Below are 21,478 nucleotides of genomic sequence, written 5' to 3' on the forward strand. Positions count from 1 at the left end.
GGTTGTCCTGCAGTGATCATGTACAGTACATTCATGTGACCACTGCTGCCAATCACTCACCCAGCAGTGACTCTAGTATATATGGTGCTTAACAATTGAGATCATTGATTGGGTGCAGTGTTCACGTGAATGACTGACCGGTTGTCCTGATTTAAGAACCAGTAGAGAGCATTGTATCAGTAGAGCTGGGACAACAGGAGAATCAATGGGTATGTGATGGTTATTTCTTTATTTTGTGACATTTGTTTTCTGAAGTCTGAGAAATCCTTTTAAGCTGACAAATCCTGTAGAAATGTGAGTGCCGTTCCCTGTTCTTCAGTATTGTGTCTGATGTGATGTCCAATGACCTGCATCAGACATGTTCGTGTGCCTTGAATTTTAGTATTAATATTGGTGTCTTAATATTATGTACATTTTTATGGATCTTCAAATACTCCTTGTTTGTCTGACTTTCAGGAACAAGTTCTCATCTTCTTGTAAATTTTCTGAAAGTTTCTTTTGCATTTTACCAAAGTATTTTTTAAATACTAAATAAGGTAAGGAATAAAAATCAGCTTTTGACCAGTCCAGTGGAATTTTATGTTTTCCCACATGCTTACTTGCCAGAGTGACACTACTTGGACAGTGGCTCAGTGGGTAGCACTGCAGCCTTGCAGCAATGGGGTCCTGGGTTAAAATCCCTCCACGGACAACATCTGCAAGGAGTTTATATGTTCCCGCACTCCAGAGACATACTGATAGGGAATTTAGATTGTGACCCTCAACGGAGACAATGATAATGTCTGTAAAATACGGCAGAATTAAGCATAATAAATACTAGGCAAACAACATAAACCATTACAGTGGCTGGCAGTGTTAGTTCCTCTGCAGCATGCATGGTTTGTGGTATTCAACTTGATGCAACCAACACACATTTCATGTGCAACAATTAGGAGAATAGTAGGCATGTCTGAAATGAGATATTCTGGTAAGTAAAGCTTTGGGGAGATGTTCAGCACCATTGGATCGGTAAAAAACTATTGTCTGATTTTTGCTCAGAGGGCGTTTTAGATGTGGTCTTTCACATTAGGACTATAGTTAGAAGATGTGGTCTGGCAGATTAGGACTATAGTTAGAAGATGTGGTCTGGCAGATGAGAACTATAATTAGAAGATGTGGTCTGGCAGATTAGGACTATAGTTAGAAGATGTGGTCTGGAATATTAGGACTGTAGTTGGAAGACCTGGTCTGTAATATTAGGACTGTAGTTGGAAGACCTGGTCAGGAATATTAGGACTGTAGTTAGAAGATGTGGTCTTTCACATTAGGACTATAGTTAGAAGATGTGGTCTGGCAGATTAGGACTATAGTTAGAAGATGTGGTCTGGAATATTAGGACTGTAGTTAGAAGACCTGGTCTGGAATCTGGGGACTGTAGTTAGAAGATGTGGTCTGGAATATTAGGACTGTAATTGGAAGACCTGGTCTGTCAGATTAGGACTGTAGTTAGAAGACCTGGTCTGGAATATTAGGACTGTAGTTAGAAGACCTGGTCTGGAATATTAGGACTGTAGTTAGAAGACCTGGTCTGGAATATTAGGACTGTAGTTAGAAGATGTGGTCTGGAATATTAGGACTGTAGTTGGAAGACCTGGTTTGGCAGATTAGGACTGCAGTTAGAAGACCTGGTCTGGAATATTAGGACTCTAGTTAGAAGATGTGGTCTGGAATGTTAGGACTGTAGTTAGAAGATGTGGTCTGGCAGATTAGGACTGCAGTTAAAAGACGTGGTCTGGAATATTAGGACTGTAGTTTGAAGATCTGGTCTGTCAGATTAGGACTGTAGTTAGAAGACCTGGTCTGGAATATTAGGACTGTAGTTAGAAGATGTGGTCTGGAATATTAGGACTGTAGTTAGAAGATGTGGTCTGGCAGATTAGGTTTGCAGTAAGAAGACGTGGTCTAGCACATTAGGACTACAGTAAAAAGACGTGGTCTGGTATATTATGACTGCAGTTAGAAGACGTGGTCTGGAATATTAGGACTGTAGTTAGTAGACGTGGTCTAGTGTATTAGGACTATAGTTAGAAGACGTGGTCTGGAATATTAGGACTGTAGTTAGTAGACGTGGTCTAGTGTATTAGGACAACATGGGAATGAGTTGGAAAATCTGTCTTCTTGGGAAAAGGGCTGTGGATGAAGTGTTCTTGCACATAGGAAAGATGGTGCAGGACTGTCCTGGAGAGATGTCCTACAGAACATACAAATGTGAAGGAGCAGCTGTCACCAGAAGATCCTGGCCAGAAGTGGTCTGTCACATAAGAGAGCTTGTAAACAAATGGGTGGCATGGTTAGGAAGTGGGCAAGGATGGGTTTGCTACCCACATATCATTTACTAGGATGAGATAATTAGGGAAGAAAATTAAACATTGTAAAATAAAAAACAAAACAACAGCAAATATCTGATAAATAACACAAGTGTTCAATGCAAAATATCAACTAAAAATTACTGGAAGGTGAGAACTAGACAATGCATGAACGTTAAGGTGTAAGAAATATAAATGTTTATGTGATAAGTTAGTGTTTGCACTTCAATGCCCTGTGCTTACGCTGCTCACTAAGGTGCAATCTCTTCCTCATCTAAAGTGGAAACGGATTAAAGGGTATCTGTCACCAGATTTTTGCTACACCATCAAGGAGCAGCATGATGTAGAGGCAGAGACCCACATTGCAGTGTGGTGTCACTTACTCTACTTGTTGCTTCAGTTTAGATTAAAAGCTTTTATTTGCTGCAGATTTATCAGTCTGAATGCTGAGATCTGTATAACCCCGCCCACACCACTGATTGGCAGCTTTCTGGGTACACTGTGCATAGGCAGAAAGCTGCCAATCAGTGATGGGGCGTGGTTTTACTGCCTGGTAGCAGGCCAAGTAGTCATCTAGTGATAATCTCCTCTTGATAAAAGTAATTTTATAAAAACTACACTATGCAGCCCAGTACGTGATAAATCATTGGAATCAGGGTCTCTGTCTCTTTATTTTTAGGTTAGATGGCAATAACCTGGTGACAGATTCCATTTAAAATGGATTTTTCATTCAAGTATTTACCGTTAGATACGATTATGATTTCAAGTCTTTCCCCTTTGTACTTTATGCACAGTTTTTGGACACCCATCTACTGTACATAGCTAGCATGCACTATATGATTTTAGTCTAATATTTGCTTCTTTGACTTTGATGTCCTGTTTAGTTATTTTTCATCTCTAATCACCTCAGTGGTTAGAATATTAGATAGTACAAGGTTTTCTTGTTTGTTTCACATGATCTGGTACCGCTTTCTGTTTTAGGATATACCAACCCAAATTTTGTATTTTCTTTGTAGCATGACATTGCAGGACTTTTTTTCTAGTATTTTTGTAAAAATGTCATCTTTATCCTCCATATACAGAGTTGTATAAAAAGTGTTTGCCCCCTTCCTGATTTCCTATTCTTTTGCATGTTTTGCATGTCACACTTAATTATTTCAGATCACCAAACAAATATTATACAAAGATAACACAAGTAAACACAAAATGCCGTTTTTAAATTAAGGTACCGTATTTATTATTAAGGAAAAAAAAACCAAGCCCTACAGGGCCCTGTGTGAAAAACTGATTACCCCCTAAACCTAAAAACCTGTTGGACCACCCTTAGCATCAACAACTGCGATCAAGCATTTGCGATAACTGGCAATGAGTCTTTTACAACGCTCTGGAGGAATTTTGGCCCATTCATCTTTGCAGAATTGTTGTAATTCAGCCACATTGGAGGGTTTCCAAGCATGAGCCGCGTTTTTAAGGTCACGCCACAACATCTCAATCAGATTAAGATCAGGACTTTGACTAGGCCACTCCGAATTCTTAATTTTGTTTTTATTAATCCGTTCAGAGGTGGACTTGCTGGTGTGTTTTGGATCATTGTTCTGCTGTATAACCCAAGTTTAATTCACCTTGAGGTCATGAACAGACATTCTCCTTCCGGACTTCTTGGTAGACAGCAGAATTCGTGGTTCCATTTACCACAGTAAGTCTTCCATGTCCTGAAGCAGCAAAACAGCCCCAGACCATCCATCACGCTACTACCACCACCACCATATTTTACTGTTGTTATGATGTTCCTTTCCTTAAATGCTGTGTTACTTCTATGTCAGATATAATGTGATATACAACTTCGAAATAGTTCAACTTTTGTCTCGTCAGTCCACAGAGTATTCTCCCAAAAGTCTTGGGGATCATCAAGATGTTTTCTTGCATAACTGAGATGAGTCTTTATGTTCTTATTGCTCAGCAGTGGTTTTCATCTTGAAACTCTGCCATGCAGGACATTTTTGCCCAGTCTCTTTCTTATGGTGGAGTCATGAACACTGTCCTTAAGTGAATCAAGTGAGGCCTGCAGTTCTTTGAATGTTGTTGTGAGATGTTTTGTGACCCCTTGGATGATTCATCGCTGCGCTCTTTGGGTAATTTTAGTAAGCTGGCCACTCCTGGGAAGGTTCACCACTGTTACGTTTTTGCCATTTGTAGATAATGGCTCTCACTGTAGTTCGCTGGAGTCCCAAATCTTGAGAAATGGCTTTATAACCTTTTCCAGACTAATAGATCTCAATGACTTTGTTTCTCATTTGTTCCAGAATTTCTTTAGATCGCGTCATAATGTCTAGGTTTTGAGAAACTTTTGCTCTAGTTTACCGTGGGCACGGAAAGTATTCAGAACCCTTTACATTTTTCACTCTTTGTTTCATTGCAGCCATTTGGTAAATTCAAAAAAGTTCATTTTTTTCTCATTAATGTACACTCTGCACCCCATCTTGACTGAAAAAAACAGAAATGTAGAAATTTTTGCAAACTTATTTAAAAAAAGAACTGAAATATCACATGGTCATTTGTACTCAGACCCTTTGCTCAGACACTCATATTTAAGTCACATGCTGTCCATTTCCTTGTGATCCTCCTTAAGAAGGTTCTACTGATGAGACAAAGATCGACCTTTGATAGTGATAATTCAAAGTGGTATGTGTAGAGAAAACCAGGCACTGCCCATTACCTGCCCAATACAATTCCAACAGTGAAGCATGGTGGTGGCAGCACCATGCTATGGGGGTGTTTTTCAGCTGCAAGGACAGGACATGTCATTGAAGGAAACATGAATGCAGCCAAGTACAGAGATATCCTGGATGAAAACCTCTTCCAGAGTGCTCTGGACCTCAGACTTGGCCAAAGGTTCACCATCCAACAAGACAATGACCCTAAGCACACAGCTAAAATAACAATGGAGTGGCTTCAGAACAACTCTGTGACCAGTCTTGACTGGCCCAGCCAGAGCCCTGACCTAAACCCAATTGAGCATCTCTGGAGAGACCTGAAAATGGCTGTCCACCAATGTTCACCACCCAACCTGACGGAACTGGAGAGGATATGCAATGAAAAATGGCAGAAGATCCCCAAATCCAGGTGTGAAAAACTTGTTGCATCATTCCCAAGAAGACTCATGGCTGTACTAGCTCAAAGCAGGGCTGCCACTAGAAATTTCGGGGCCCCATACTGGCAAAATTTTCAGGGCCCCCTTGAGACTCCGCCCAGGCTCCACCCCAGCCCCGCCTCCACGCTCCACCCCTCGAACTGTCCACAATCCCACCGCTCTCTCTTGGAAAAACTACACTTCTCACCTATCACACATTAACAGTTCCCATCACCAGATCGCACATATAGCTGCAGCTTTTGTTTTGGCCAAAAGATTTTTTAAGCCGCCACCATAACACGGTAGACACTTTTGGCCGGGCCCTGCTCTACTGTAACCTATTAAATATTTGTTAAAATATGCAATACAATTTAGGTATATTTTTATTTCAATTTCAATTTTTTAAATGACCAATAATATCACATACAAAGAACAAATACCACAGCACTATGACCAGATGACATATTACCACCACAGTGATCGAATATCACATACAAAGAACAAATACCGCTACACCATGACCAGATGACATATTACCACCACAGTGATCGAATAATATCACATACAAAGAACAAATACCGCTACACCATGACCAGACCGCATATTACCACCATATAGTGACTGAATACTACAATTCTGATCAGTAATAAAAAAAAGCACCATACTATCACCATAAGTGCCATTATACACAGGAGAACTGTACTTAGTATGCAGTGTCTGTGTACAGATAATACAGTGATCACTAGTGAAATTATACACAGGAGCTCTGTATGCAGTGTATAGTGTCAGTGTATAGGTAACACACTGACTCACCAGTGACGTCTCTAGGTGAAGTCCTTCATCTTTCATCCAGCACAGACCGCCATCATTTCATCCAGCCAGGACTCGTTTCTGCAGGAAATAACACAGTTATCTCGAGCTCTGCTTGTAGAACACATTACTTAATTTTTCTTCTACATTACACCACATGAAGAAAAAGAGGTGACATAGTATCACTCTACACAGTAACAGGACGGCCCCCTCATTTAAAACAGTATCCTCAAAAAATAAAATAAATACATCACTCCAGTAATAATATCCCTAAATTAGTCCCTATGGTAATAATATTCCCCATCCTGGCCAACGTGTGTCTCATTCCTTGCGTCAGCCATATGTTCTCCCATCCTGCCCTCATGAGTATCCATTCTGCCCCATATGATCTCCCCATCCTGACCCATTTGCCTCCATCATATCCATCCTGCCCCATGATCCTGCATGATCTGTCTCCAATTCTGCCCCCAGTGTCTCCAATCATGCCCCCATGTCTGCAATCCTGCCACTTGTCTCCAATCATGCCTCCTGTGTCTCCATTCTGCCCCATCTGTCTCCAATCCTTCCCCATCTGTCTCCAGTCATGCCCCCATGTCTTTCATCATACCCTGTATCTCCATTCTGCCCGTGTCCAGCATACTGCCCCTGTGTCCAGCATTCTGCCCCTGTGTCCAGCATCTCTGCCCCTGTGTCCAGCATCTCTGCCCCTGTGTCCAGCATCTCTGCCCCTGTATCCAGCATCTCTGCCCCTGTGTCCAGCATCTCTGCCCCTGTGTCCAGCATCTCTGCCCCTGTGTCCAGCATTCTGCCCCTGTGTCCAGCATACTGCCCGTGTCCAGCATTCTGCCCCTGTGTCCAGCATACTGCCCCTGTGTCCAGCATTCTGCCCCTGTGTCCAGCATTCTGCCCCTGTGTCCAGCATTCTGCCCCTGTGTCCAGCATACTGCCCCTTTGTCCAGCATACTGCCCCTTTGTCCAGCATTCTGCCCCTGTGTCCAGCATTCTGCCCCTGTGTCCAGCATTCTGCCCCTGTGTCCAGCATACTGCCCCTGTGTCCAACATACTGCCCCTGTGTCCAGCATACTGCCCCTTTGTCCAGCATTCTGCCCCTGTGTCCACCATTCTGCCCCAGCGTGTCCAGCATTCTGCCCCAGCGTGTCCAGCCTTCTGCCCCAGCGTGTCCAGCATTCTGCTCCTGTGTCCAGAATACTGCCCCTTTGTCCAGCATAATGCCCCTGTGTCCAGCATAATGCCCCTGTGTCCAGCATAATGCCCCTGTGTCCAGCATAATGCCCCTGTGTCCAGCATCTCTGCCCCAGTGTGTCCAGCATTCTGCCCGTGTAGCATTTTGCCCATGTCCAGAATACTGCCCCTTTGTCCAGCATAATGCCCCTGTATCCAGCATTCTGCCCCTGTGTAGCATTCTGCCAGTGTCCGGAATACTGCCCCTATGTCCAGCATTCTGCCCCTGTATCCAGCATAATGCCCCTGTGTCCAGCATTCTGCCCCTGTGTCCAGCATAATTCCCTGTGTCCAGCATAATGCCCCTGTGTCCAGAATACTGCCCCTGTGTCCAGTATACTGCCCCTTTGTCCAGCATTCTGCCCCTGTGTCCAGCATAATGCCCCTGTGTCCAGCATAATGCCCCTTTGTCCAGCATAATGCCCCTTTGTCCAGCATAATGCCCCTGTGTCCAGAATACTGCCCCTTTGTCCAGCATTCTGCCCCTGTGTCCAGCATAATGCCCCTGTGTCCAGCATTCTGCCCCTGTGTCCAGCATAATGCCCCTGTCTGTGTCCAGTTTTCTGCCCCTTTGTCCAGCATTCTGCCCCCGTGTCCAGCATCTCCTCTGCCCGTGTCCAGCTTTCTGCCCCTTTGTCCAGCATTTTGCCCCTGTGTCCAGCATCTCCTCTACCCAGTTTTCTGCCCCTTTGTCCAGCATTTTGCCCCTGTGTCCAGCATCTCCTCTGCCCCAGCGTGCCCAGCATTCTGCCCCCATGTCCTGCATACTGCCCCGGGCCCCCTCCCCTGGATCGCCGCTACCAAAAAAAAAAAAAATACTTGTTACCTGGCCGTGTGCTCCTGCGGCGGGCGAAGCTCCTCCACGCAGATGAAGGACGCACTCGCCGGCAGCTGACGATGACGTCAGACGCCAGCGACGTGCGACTGCGCACTGCGGCCGCTCAAGTCAGCTGCCAGCCTGCGACTGGCTGGCGGCGACTGTTAACTATTGACGTGCAGGCACGGGCCCGCACGTCAATAGTGTGCCGCAGCGCCTGCAGGGGGGGCCCGGTGAGCAGATGAGACGGGGCCCGATGCGGGCCCCATCTGCCCACCGGGCCCCATACGCCAGTCATGGCTGTCATGCCCTGATGGCGGCCCTGGCTCAAAGGGTGCTTCTACTCAATACTGAGCAAAGGGTCTGAATACTTATGACAATGTGATATTTCCGTTTGTTTTTTGTTTTTTTTATAAATTTGCAAAAATTTCTACATTTCTGTTTTTTTAGTCAAGATGGGGTGGAGAGTGAACATTAATGAGAAAAAAATGAACTTTTTTGAATTTACCAGATGGCTGCAATGAAACAAAGAGTGAAAAATTTAAAGGGGTCTGAATACTTTCCGTACCCACTGTACTTTGTCAGGCAGGTCCTGTGTAAGTGATTTCTTGATTGAGAACATGTGTGGCAGTAATCAGGCCTGGGTGAGGCTAAGGAATTTGAACTCAGTTTCCCAAAGATGTGATAAACCACAGTTAATTTATGGTTTTTTTTTGGGGGGGGGGCAATCACTTTTTCACATAGGGTACTGTAGGTTTTGATTTCTTTTTCCCTTAATAATATAAACCTTCATTTAAAAACTGCATTTTGTGTTTACTTTTGTTATCTTTCTAATATTTATATTTGTTTGGTGATCTGAAACATTTGAAGCAAACCTGTCAACAGGGTTTTGCTGAGTAAACTGTCAGGTTGCCGCCGTTACACTGATTAAAATGATATCTGGGTTGAAGAAATCCATCTTGTGGTTGTTGTTTAATCTTTGTTTGCAGTTTTTCTCGTGCTTTGGGGGCGAGACTGTGGGCGGATCTGTATTTGGTGCTCTGGCCTCCTCTTAATCCTTGTGGACTTAAATGACACGTCCCTGATCCTTCAGTAAGCTGCCTATTATTGCCCAGTTTATCATGTGGTCTTCACAAAACAAATATTAACTCCAGCAAAATGGTGACAGCAACTGCGCAGTAGTATCTATCAGCAAGCGATGCTCTCATCTGCGACGCCCACCAGTGTGTTGACCCCCATGTTTCCATGGGTCTTGAAGTGCGTGCCTCAGTACCTGTCAGTTTATGTCGGACCATGGCTTTGTAGTTGAAACTGTGAGCCCCTCTATTTGGTTGGTTTACATTATGCTGTGTCATGGCAGCCTGCATTTGAGCGTCAGTGGGTCTAGTCTTATTCATAATCGTCTTGTATTAGGCATATCGCAATACGATATAACATAACAACAACAAAAAGACATTGACTGCACATCCAAATATTATAAATAAATTTACAGCGCTTAAGCAGAATTTTCAAAACTGAACACAAGGTTTGTACATTTTGATCAGAATGTATCAGCCCACTGCTACGTCATGATGAACCTTTTAGTGGTTCTCCAACAAAGAGCTGTGCAGCACTGTACCAGCAGGGGGAGCAACCCAACTGCTCCACATCATTCCTGCTGCCAGGCTAAGCCCCCAAGGATCTTGGCCAACCCAACCCACCGACCCAACCCACCGACCCAACCCACCGACAAGCACTACAGCAACAATGGACACCAAATGGGATTTAGTAGTAATCTTGAATTCTCATTCCCACAAGTATAATTATTCTTATGTGGAAAATGTAACTTATCTAATGCACAGCCATATATTGTGGCAGTGCTTTTACTCATGTGAATATCTATTTGGCTGCTTATCTAGCAGTGATGTATTAAAAGAAAAAGAGAAAAAAAGAAGGAAAGAGAGAGTGAAAGAGAAAATGTAAAGCTCTACATAACAGAAACAAAAACAAGGGATGATAGATAGATAGATAGATAAATAGATAATAGATAGATATATAATAGATAGATAGATAGATAATAGATAGATGATAGATAGATGATAGATAGATAGATAATAAATAGATAAATAGATAGATAGATGATAGATAGATGATTGATAGATAATAGATAGATGGTAGATAGATAGATGATTGATAGATGATAGATAGATAGATAGATAGATTTGGAAAAAAGAAAAGAAGAAAAAAAAGAATTGAAAGGAAGAGAGACAAAAAATAGAGAAAGAACATGTAAATCTCTACGTAAAAGTTAGATACATTCACTTACATTCTGAGCAGCAAAAGCATTTAGTGAGTGTGAGCGCTTGCCTCCATATGCTTCCATGTCCTTATGATAAACTGACTTTGCACTTTCTATGTGTTTATACTCAGCTACAGTATACTATATAATACACTGAGCCACAGATTTTCTTCTAAACTATTTGGGCCATTGATTTCTAGAATATTTCTATAATTTCGGGACCTGTGGATTTTTCTTAGAATAGACACAAAAAAACAAAAAGAATTACAACAACCTGATATTTTCACAGCATACTATGTGAGGTTATGAAACCTGTGTGGAGAAAAGCTTCATATATTTCTGATGTGTTTCTATTTCTAACACGAGCACTGGATGCGTTGCCGCATTTCCTGACATATTGTCATTATTATCTGACTTTTCAGAGTCTACACTATATCTCATCTTACGGTCCCTCCTTCGTGTATTCTGAAGGTTGGGCTTAGTTTGATTGACTAGGAACAAGTTGTCTTCCAATCTGAATGATTACTATTTGATCATGTGTGGCTGCATTTACTGAAGTGGTCACAGGAAGTTCCGTCTGCTATACAGTAGACTGCCTCTGCATTCTACACTGGCTTATATTAAGCCCCTCCCACTCATGGAGCATCAGGGAGCTAAGAAGACTATACAAGAAGTCATACAAGCTCTAAGGAATTACCTGTCAAGACAAGAGATAAAATGTGGTTAAAGTACCGTATTTTTCGCTTTGTAAGACGCTCCGGATTATAAGACGCACCCCAAATTTTGAGGAGAAAAATAGGAAAAAACTATTTTTTAATAAATTGGTGGGGCGTCTTATAATCCATGCGTCTTATTACTTACCAGGGGTTGTGGTTGTGGTGGATCAGGGTCCCAGGCTCGTTGCCGGAGGCAGGAGTGGAGCATTGCTGCAGGCTGGGATGAGGGGGTCTGCAGGGGGCTCCTGTGCTGCAGGGGGGCTCCTGTGCTGCAGCCTGGGATGAGGGGTCTGCAGGGGGCTCCTTTGCTGCAGGCTGGGATGAGGGGTCTGCAGGGGGCTCCTTTGCTGCAGGCTGGGATGAGGGGTCTGCAGGGGGCTCCTGTGCTGTAGGGCTGTCTCCGGTGCTGCGGGGGGCTCTGGCGACATTTTGTGAAAGACCAGAGCCCCCCGGCAGTTCTTCCATGCGTTCCAGTATGACTAATTCCGGGAAAATGGCCGCCGGAATCTCGAGAGATGAGATCTCAGCGCTGAAATCTCATCTCCCGAGATTCCGGCGGCCATTTTCCCGGAGTCAGTCATACTGGAACTAACTCCGGGAAAATGGCCGCCGGAATCTCGAGAGATGAGATCTCAGCGCTGAAATCTCATCTCCCGAGATTCCGGCGGCCATTTTCCCGGAATTAGTCATACTGGAACGCATGGAAGAACTGCCGGGGGGCTCTGGTCTTTCACAATATGTCGCCAGAGCCCCCCGCAGCACCGGAGCCTTCAGCATCACCCGGGGCAGCAGCGGACAACCCCGGCAGTGGCGGCGGACGACAGCGGCGGCAGGCGGTAGCGGCGGCGGACACCCCCTCCTCCCAGCCTGTAATGGTAAGCGGTATATCCGCTTTGTTAGACGCACCCACATTTCCCCCCCAAATTTGGGGGAAATAAAGTGCGTCTTACAAAGCGGAAAATACCGCTTACCATTACAGGCTGGGAGGAGGGGGTGTCCGCCGCCGCTACCGCCTGCCGCCGCTGTCGTGTTATGTGTGTACTCAGAAATAGTCTTAGGGGAGACAAAATGTAGCAAAAAAAGAATATAAAATGTGTTACGTCTTCAAATCCATCCTCTTCTAAAATACGATTCAGACTGTTTTCTTCACTAATATCCAGCTGATTGTCCTGCTGCTGATGTTAGAGACTGTTTTCTTCCAGTGTTGTGCTATATAGACCATTAAAGTGACTTGTTATGCACAATATATCCATGCAGTGTTTTCTTTCACGGAGATAAGTTATAGGCAAAAAGGACTAGAAAATAAAACACTTAGTCTGCATCCATTGTTACACCTGATGCCTGTAATCTGTTGTGAGGGCACCAGTTTTACAAGGCAGGCAGCAATTCTCACCCCCGATTATATGTGCTGATTATCATCCATTCACTATTCATTCATTATTGCAGATATGCTGTATAATGCTACATTCACCCTTTCAATTAGATATTGGAATTAATGTAAAAAACAACAGTTCCCTTGCTTAAAGAGTAACTATTTTAAGTTTAAGTTAATAAATCAACAGTAGACATGAAAGTTAGCAACTTTGTAATATATCTTATCGAAGAAATCTGCTTCTTTCTCTGCCAGAATTGGTAATTCGTTATCAAAATTCTCAATTCATGGATGAAATCTGTATTGAATGAACACAGACATTCCCATTACTGAGGTAATAGATGGCATTTGGTGATCATAAAGTTCTATGGAGAGGGGAGGAGCTAGAAGTAGAGGGGAAGAGCTAGAAGTAGAGGGGAGGAGCTGGAAGTAGAGGGGAGGAACTAGAAGTAGAGGGGACGGGATAGAAGTAGAGGGGAAGAGCTAGAAGTAGAGGGGAAGAGCTAGAAGTAGAGGGGAGGAGCTGGAAGTAGAGGGGAGGAACTAGAAGTAGAGGGGAGGAACTAGAAGTAGAGGGGAGGAGCTGGAAGTAGAGGGGAGGAGCTAGAAGTAGAGGGGAAGAGCTAGAAGTAGAGGGGAGGGGATAGAAGTAGAGGGGAAGAGCTAGAAGTAGAGGGGAGGAACTAGAAGTAGAGGGGAGGAGCTGGAAGTAGAGGGGAGGAACTAGAAGTAGAGGGGAGGGGATAGAAGTAGAGAGGAGGGGATAGAAGTAGAGGGGAGGAGCTAGAAGTAGAGGGGAGGAGCTGGAAGTAGAAAAGAGGAGCTAGAAGTAGAGGGGAGGAGCTAGAAGTAGAGGGGAGGAGCTGGAAGTAGAGGGGAGGGGATAAAAGTAGAGAGGAGGGGATAGAAGTAGAGGGGAGGAGCTAGAAGTAGAGGGGAGGAGCTGGAAGTAGAAAAGAGGAGCTAGAAGTAGAGGGGAGGAGCTAGAAGTAGAGGGGAGGAGCTAGAAGTAGAGTTCTTTCCTCATCCCGTTCCCTCTTGTCTATATAGAATCTTATCAGTAGTAATTGACATCTCCTGTATCAGTAATGTAAAAAACTGTCTTCTGTGTGCGCAAAGGAGGAAGGGAGGAGAGAATAACTGTTTCTAGTTCGCTCCTTGTCGCCTCTCCTCTCCATAGAGCTTCATGAGCACCAACTATCATCTCCTATCTCAATAATATATACGTTTTAGTGATGAGCGAATATACTCGTTACTCGAGATTTCTCGAGCACGCTCGGGGGTCCTCCCAGTATTTTTTAATGCTCAGAGATTTAGTTTTCCTCACCGCAGCTGGATCATTTACATCTGTTAGGCAGCTTGATTACATGTGGGGGTTCCCTGGCAACCAGGCAACCCCCACATGTACTTATGCTGGCTAACAGATGTGAATCATTCAGCTGTGACAAGAAAAACTAAATCTCTGAGCACTAAAAAATACTCGGAGGACCCCCGAGCGTGCTCGAGAAATCTCGAGTAACAAGTATATTCGCTCATCTAATATATAATTGCCTAGAATACTACTTCCTGCAATTTGTGCCAACTTCCGTGGCTTTGTCCGGAGCTAATGTCCGGAGCTAATGTGCGGAGATAATGTCCGGAGCTAATGTCCGGAGATAAGTGACGTCAACAGTGTCCAGTGTCTGATTGGTTGCCGCCTGCTGCGAGCGACCAATCAGAAACGTGCCGTACTGTGACACACTCCGCCCGCCATTTTGGTGTGATTTTTGAATTTTTACCTCACAGCAAGTTTCTACTGCGTGGAGGCGGGCCCAGTGACGTTGCTCTTCAAGCTCCTGCCGAATTTCGTCAAAAAAATGATAATACCATTTACCAAAACTATATATATTTAGTTGTGAAGTGGTTCAGTGACATTTTCACACCAATTTTGAACTTTTGTTTGGTGTTTTCTCCATATACTGCCTATTATTTTTGTTCTTTCTTACTATTATTTATTAATTGTATTATTCTTACATTTGAATAAATAAAGTATATATGGATTCTAGACTCCCGATTCTTTAGAATCGGGCTGCCATCTAGTCACTAATAAGTTTGTTATCATTGAGTGAAGATTTTACCCATGAATTGAGAATTTTGAGAATTAATGAACCGTGCTGGCGGAAAACTGAGCAGGCTTCTCTGATCAGATTTATTACAAAGTTGCTTATTTCTTATTTTCATTTGTACTACTGGTTTATGAAATAAAAATTAAAAAGACAGTTGCTCTTGAACAGTTGTTATAAAAAAGCAGAGGGATCACATCTAAATTTCTATATTTGTCAGTTTTTGGAACGTAAGAAAATGTTCTGCATGCTGCTCTTTATCTTCCATTCTAAATACGGAGGCATAACTGTATCCAGACGGACCCCATAATAATCAATAAGGACCCTCTGCTTCCGTTTGCATCAATTAGGATCCTTTTGAACATAAATTCTATTTTTCGGTTCTTAAAAACGGAGGAAACAAAAAAAAAAATGTCAAAATGTAGAAGGTTAAAATAAAAATGTGTGTAATTCATAGTCCACAATGGGGAACCAATATTTGGACACAGCACGCTATAATAATAAAATGTCTTTTGTATAAATGGTTCCAACCATTTCATGACTTGGAGGATTGTGTAGAGTCCTTGAGCGCTGTTACATGTGTTGGCTTCTATGTAGAGGACTGAACAGATGGCACGGTAGAGAAATTGATGATTTCAGACACTTAAGCCATTACTGGCACAGGGGACACAGGCTTACTCAATAAGAGACTAAAAGTCAATATCAACAGTAATTGGAGCACAGAGATATTCAGCGTGTAAGTGCTACCTTAAAGGGGTCTTCTAGGATTTAAGAAAGAAATAGTCGTAGATGTGTTAAAAAACTTAGGACTTATTCTGTCCCCACCGCTCCAGCGCCATCAGACCAGTAGTCCCGGCAAGTCCTACTACATTAGCATCATGCCACCCATGCCAGCGATGGATGTGATCCACTGCAGGACCAACAGGGACCACCAGAGCTTTGGCACTGGGGCGTCAGAGTATTGAATATGAAATAGTTATTTTAATATTTGGACACCTCTCCAGCTGTCAAGCAGGCAGTTTTTTTTTTAGATGAACCTGTCTCTGTTTTGCTCCAGCTCCTCCCACCTCCGCTGCCTTCCCTGCTCCATAGACTTTTATGGGCAGCAATTTTCATCTCACTTCTCAGTAAACTCAAAATCTGCCCTGAGTGACAGCGAGCTGAGAGTGCGTGGTCAATCCAGGGGAGTAAAGAGAATTTTTTCAGTAATAAGATATATTATAAAGCTTATTTTCACTTGCACTATTGATTTGTAAAAAAAAAAATGTAAAAATGGTTGTCCCTTAAGACGTTTCTGCTAATTCAGCATTTTCTAGAATGATAAACAAATAGTATGAGTTTGCATTACATTTATACATCCTCATAATGTGATGTATGCTGTGTTGTAAGGATCTCTTTACGTTTGCATTAATGGGGTCTGTCTTGGCCTCTACGGCTTTGTGGTATTTTTGATTAATGCCGTTTGCTGCTCTGGTTATGGCTTGAAGATACAAGAAATCTGATGAAATCCTAACTGACTCCATTAAAACTGACTCCAGTTAACTGATGAAGCCCCAATTGACTCCATCCTAATAAATAGTGAACTTTACACAAGGCCAAAGTATACATTAAAAATATATAAATTGTATTAATTAAATTGTAAAAAATGAAAAGTACTAGTACAGACAATAGGTGAATACACCCGGATGTGGTTTAACATTAATATATGCTCCTCATACCTAAAATTGGTATGATCCTCATTTTTACAGATAATAATATAAATATTTGAAGTAATCATATCCCATATAGTCAGGACAACCAATTACTATATTCAGAAAAAACCCTGGATGAAGCATTTCAGTGCGAAACGCGCGCCGGGTGTGGTGGGTCCCCGATAACAACTCTTGATGTAATTACACATGTTTTCTGTACCAGTAGTGTTTTCATTTTTTACCTTTGATTTTAAAATGTATTCAATAAAATTTATATTTTTTTGAATGTATGCTTTGGCTTTTTGTAAAGTTCTTTTTTTGGAGCTTCTATGATTCTTTGCTTTATGGCCACAGATATAGAGGATACATATTTTGGTGTATGTAATAAATGGGGATACAATTGCTAGGATCGTCTTGGACCACTACTGTTCCTGAGATTGAAGGAGTCCCAGAGGTGCAGACCTTTTGTTCTCATGATCGTGGTGGTTCTGTTGGGCAGATCTCCAGTCATCACTATGTTGTATCTAATCCATACCATATGTCATCACTTACTCATATGGGAAATCCTTGAGATCCAACAGGGTTTGCAGTGATCCTTTTTCGTGGTTCCATATAAACTGAAGCCACGGTGCTAATGTGAACAGAGTCTAGGGATGCCAACACCTACGTAGCTTTGCCTTGCAGGAAGCTGGAAAGTCTATAGTTTGGCTTTCTGTCACTATAGGTAAAGATTCAGTTTCTAGACTAGTCTTACATCTAAGGCAATGGCATGGTATCCTCCCTGGTACCCGGCATGGAGCACGAACACCTCCAGACCCACTTCTTATCTGTGCCCCTTTTTTTATACTGTTCTATTGACTTCCATCAGTATGTAATACAATACAAGCCAATCTGAAACGTGTTTTTCTTCAAGGATTGAAATGAGAAAATGTTCAATTTTAGTAAATTAGTAATATACGAAAAAAGGAAAAAGCTTTTCTTTACTTCTAAATAAAATATTCCCACAGCCTCTGTCTCTCTTTCCGTGTTGGTTTCCATAAAGAATAAATCAGAATATATTTGAAGCATCGTAGTCGGGAAATGGTTTCTAGCTTGTGTGTCTTGAATAAATCAGTGAGACCACAAAGAGTTAAGTAATAACGCGGTGTAAAGACCAGGGTTAGCCTGCATTACACAAATAACAATGTAATCCTGTAACAAGATGGAGTTCCATGTGAAGATCTGGGGTGATCCGTCATGTGCTCAGGGATTACAACATATCCGCTTAGACAATGTGCCACGTCAATATATTTCTTCGTTATCTATAATCATTTTAGATGCAGTGACCCGGATCCCAACATAGGTGCTAAACATAAGAAGCAACAGTGTCTGCAGTGCACAATACGTCTCGATTCAGCCTGTACGCCACTAGTTTATAGAGTAAATCAACATTAAACGCATAAAATAATACTATATATATAAAGGGAACTTGTCATCAGAAAATGTCCCAATGTTTAAATCAGTTTCTGTTGAATCTATGTATTTTTTAAAAGAGTTTTTTTAATTTTTAAGATCACAAAATTAAAAAATGAAAATTTCCAATTTTCATACTGGAAACTAGGCTTTGTACAAGGCTCATACTTCCTGCTCTTTCAGCAGTCTCGTTATCATCGCATACATGATTATAATGAAAGTTAACCGATCTGTGTACAGTAAATAACACAGGATCCACCGTTGACAAAAGTGTATGTCACAGGTCACCTCCTCTCCTTCCTTGTACAATGACCTTTGCCCAGATTAGAGCATACTAACACAAGGATGAGTATGAAGAGAGAAGAAAGAAAAGAGACCATGCATATAGGGTGCACTCCCAGAATACAATTAAGTAACAAAAATACAAAGTTTATTAGGGAAGACAGAAAACACAAATAAAAACATATTAAAATACAACCAACACACCACTGGTCCTATAGTGAATAAATATGTAGAGACGACCTAGTGTACAATAATGTGTCACAAATAACACCACCAACCCACCACTGGTCCTATAATAAATCAGTATGTGGAGACGACCTAAGGTGCAAGAAATGAATCACAACCCAATAAGCCTACTAAATAACAATGAGGAATAAATATAGATCTCCCAAACTAAAAGCATATGCGAGAGAAGGCTCCTATTGCGTGTGTGCTCTCCCCACACTACTTGGGTCCCGGGACTATTTTCCCTATTTTTGACTTCTAGACGGCTGGTGCCACGCACTGGATGGTCTAACATGGTGATATTCCTTTCCTACATATAGCCTCTTGGCCTATCCTTTTGACATAGGCCTTCCTTTCATCCTTTTATTGTTACGGCATGTGATGGCATGTGAACCCTAAACACTCTCTATACTACTTAACAGGCTTATTTCTCTACCGCATTGGTAGTCCTGCTTTTTTTATCAATAGGAGCCTTCTCTCGCATATGCTTTTAGTTTGGGAGATCTATATTTATTCCTCATTGTTATTTAGTAGGCTTATTGGGGCCCCGTAGCTTGCATCAGCCTCTTTATCCACATAGGGGCATTCCCTCATTATATGGTTCTCTGGGGAAGAATTAAGCCATGTTTTGTATATATGTACGATGTTATTTGTGATTCATTTCTTGCACCTTAGGTCGTCTCCACATACTGATTTATTATAGGACCAGTGGTGGGTTGGTGGTGTTATTTGTGACACATTATTGTACCCTAGGTCGTCTCTACATATTTATTCACTATAGGACCAGTGGTGTGTTGGTTGTATTTTAATATGTTTTTATTTGTGTTTTCTGTCTTCCCTAATAAATTTTGTATTTTTGTTACTTAATTGTATTCTGGGAGTGCACCCTATATGCATGGTCTCTTTCCTTGCTTCTCTCATACATTTTGCTGCTATGCATTGAGTGGCACACCCTGACCATACGTACCTCTTTGGTTGTGATTGGTTCCTTGGCCATTGGTAGTGCTCCCTGGCTAAAATCCCTTCCCACAAGGATAAGAAGGAAGATCGGCTCACCGGAGTGATAAGGATAACAATTGCAGAGGAAAACTCGTTGTGCTGCAAGTTCCAGGAGGAAACAATAGATCCAGCTAAAGGAATCCTAAAAATACACATTTTATTTAAAAAATATTGAAAAAAAAAAAAAAAGAAAAAAAAACACAAGGCGCCCCCAATGTGTCTCACTATATTTGAAAGAATACAATCCTTTGCGGGAAATGTGCTCACCTATTTCAGTTGTGAACCAAAGGTCACAACTCCCATGAAGGCATAACCGTAGCAGCAGGTCTCCACAAAAATCCAAAAGGATATTGAGGGTAGTAGTCTTGGGCGAACTGAAGACCGCACTCACGAGGTAGATTTTAGGTTTTTTATTGAAGCCTACGCGTTTCAAGAGCTTTCTTACTCTCTTCTTCAGGGATATGCCCTGAAGAAGAGAGTAAGAAAGCTCTTGAAACGCGTAGGCTTCAATAAAAAACCTAAAATCTACCTCGTGAGCGCGGTCTTCAGTTCGCCCAAGACTATTTAAAAAATATTAAAATACAAAAAAAATCCTTCCAAACGCAGTCACATTCCAGACACAGCTTTTAGTCATTCTACTTCAGAGTCAGCCTATTACTGCAAGTGTCCATTTGCCCAGCAGTATAATATTAGGTCTAGAGATCAGTGTGAACATTTGCAAGATGTATATTTTTTCATTTAGATAGTTATACGAAAAATAAAAAAATTGTAAGAATTACATTTAACAAAAAACATGATTTACGTAACAGGTAATTTTCTGATGACACATTCCCTTTCATCTATTATTTATTACTGATTCAGCATTGCAGTCTGTATAAGGCCACATTCACACTTTCAGTATTTGATCAGTATTTTAGCACAGTATTTGTAAGCAAAAACCAGGAGTGGAACAATCAGAGGAAATATATAATAGAAACATATGCACCACTTCTGTATTTATTTATAAAGGCTGAGGTAAAAATCAGAGGAAAAGTATAATAAATCCAGAAGTGGTGATGTGTTTTTATCACCCACTACTGGTTTTAGCTTATAAAGACTGAGGTAAAAATTGGAGGAAAAGTATAATAGAAACACATCACCATTTCTGTATTTATCACCCACTCCTGGTTTTGGCTTACAAATACTGAGGTAAAATACTGACCAAATACTGAATGTGTGAATGTGGCCTTAGAGTCCAGAGCTGCGCTCACAATTCTGCGGTCTTCACCTGTGTAATCGCTCAGTATTTTTTTCTACTGGTGTTTGCATTCTGGGAAGTAGTGTCTGCCAAGCACAGTAGTTTATTGTCATGTAAGAAAAAAAGTACACTACATATACAGGACACACGTCCTGATATTTCCGTTACAGGAAAAAATGGTACTGGAGATATGTGTTCGTGTGTGTAATACTTACCGACGCCTGAGAAGTAGCGGTACAGTTAGCGCTGTTCCCCGAACCCGGGTGCTGAAGATGGCTCTCATCATTCTCCCCTTCTCTGCCGGCGATCAGCAGGGGAGAATGGTGAGAGTTATACAACCCCTGGCAAAAATTATGGAATTACCGGCCTTGGAGGATGTTCATTCAGTTGTTTAATTTTGTAGAAAAACAGCAGATCACTGACATGGTACAAAACTAAAGTCATTTCAAATGGCAACTTTCTGGCTTTAAGAAACACTTAAAGAAATCAAGAACAAAAAAATGTGGTAGTCAGTAATGGTTACTTTTTTAACCAAGCATAGGGGAAAAATTATGGAATCACTCAATTCTGAGGAAAAAATTATGGAGTCATGAAAAACAAACAAACAAAAAAACACTCCAAAACATCACTAGTATTTTGTTGCACCACCTCTGGCTTTTATAACAGCTTGCAGTCTCTGAGGCACGGACTTAATTAGTGTCAAACAGTACTCTTCATCAATATGGCTCCAACTTTCTCTGATTGCTGTTGCCAGATCAGCTTTGCAGGTTGGAGCCTTGT

General features: G+C 42.0%; 1 protein-coding gene across 3 annotated transcripts in view; it reads left to right on the forward strand.

Moving 5' to 3' along the window:
- The window catches only part of HOMER1 (homer scaffold protein 1), a 150,164-nt gene that overhangs the window by 51,841 nt on the left and 76,845 nt on the right, over positions 1-21,478 (forward strand). The gene's annotated exons all lie outside the window — the stretch shown is intronic.

The sequence above is a fragment of the Ranitomeya imitator genome, chromosome 1, assembly GCF_032444005.1.
Source record: "Ranitomeya imitator isolate aRanImi1 chromosome 1, aRanImi1.pri, whole genome shotgun sequence".
NCBI lineage: Eukaryota > Metazoa > Chordata > Amphibia > Anura > Dendrobatidae > Ranitomeya > Ranitomeya imitator.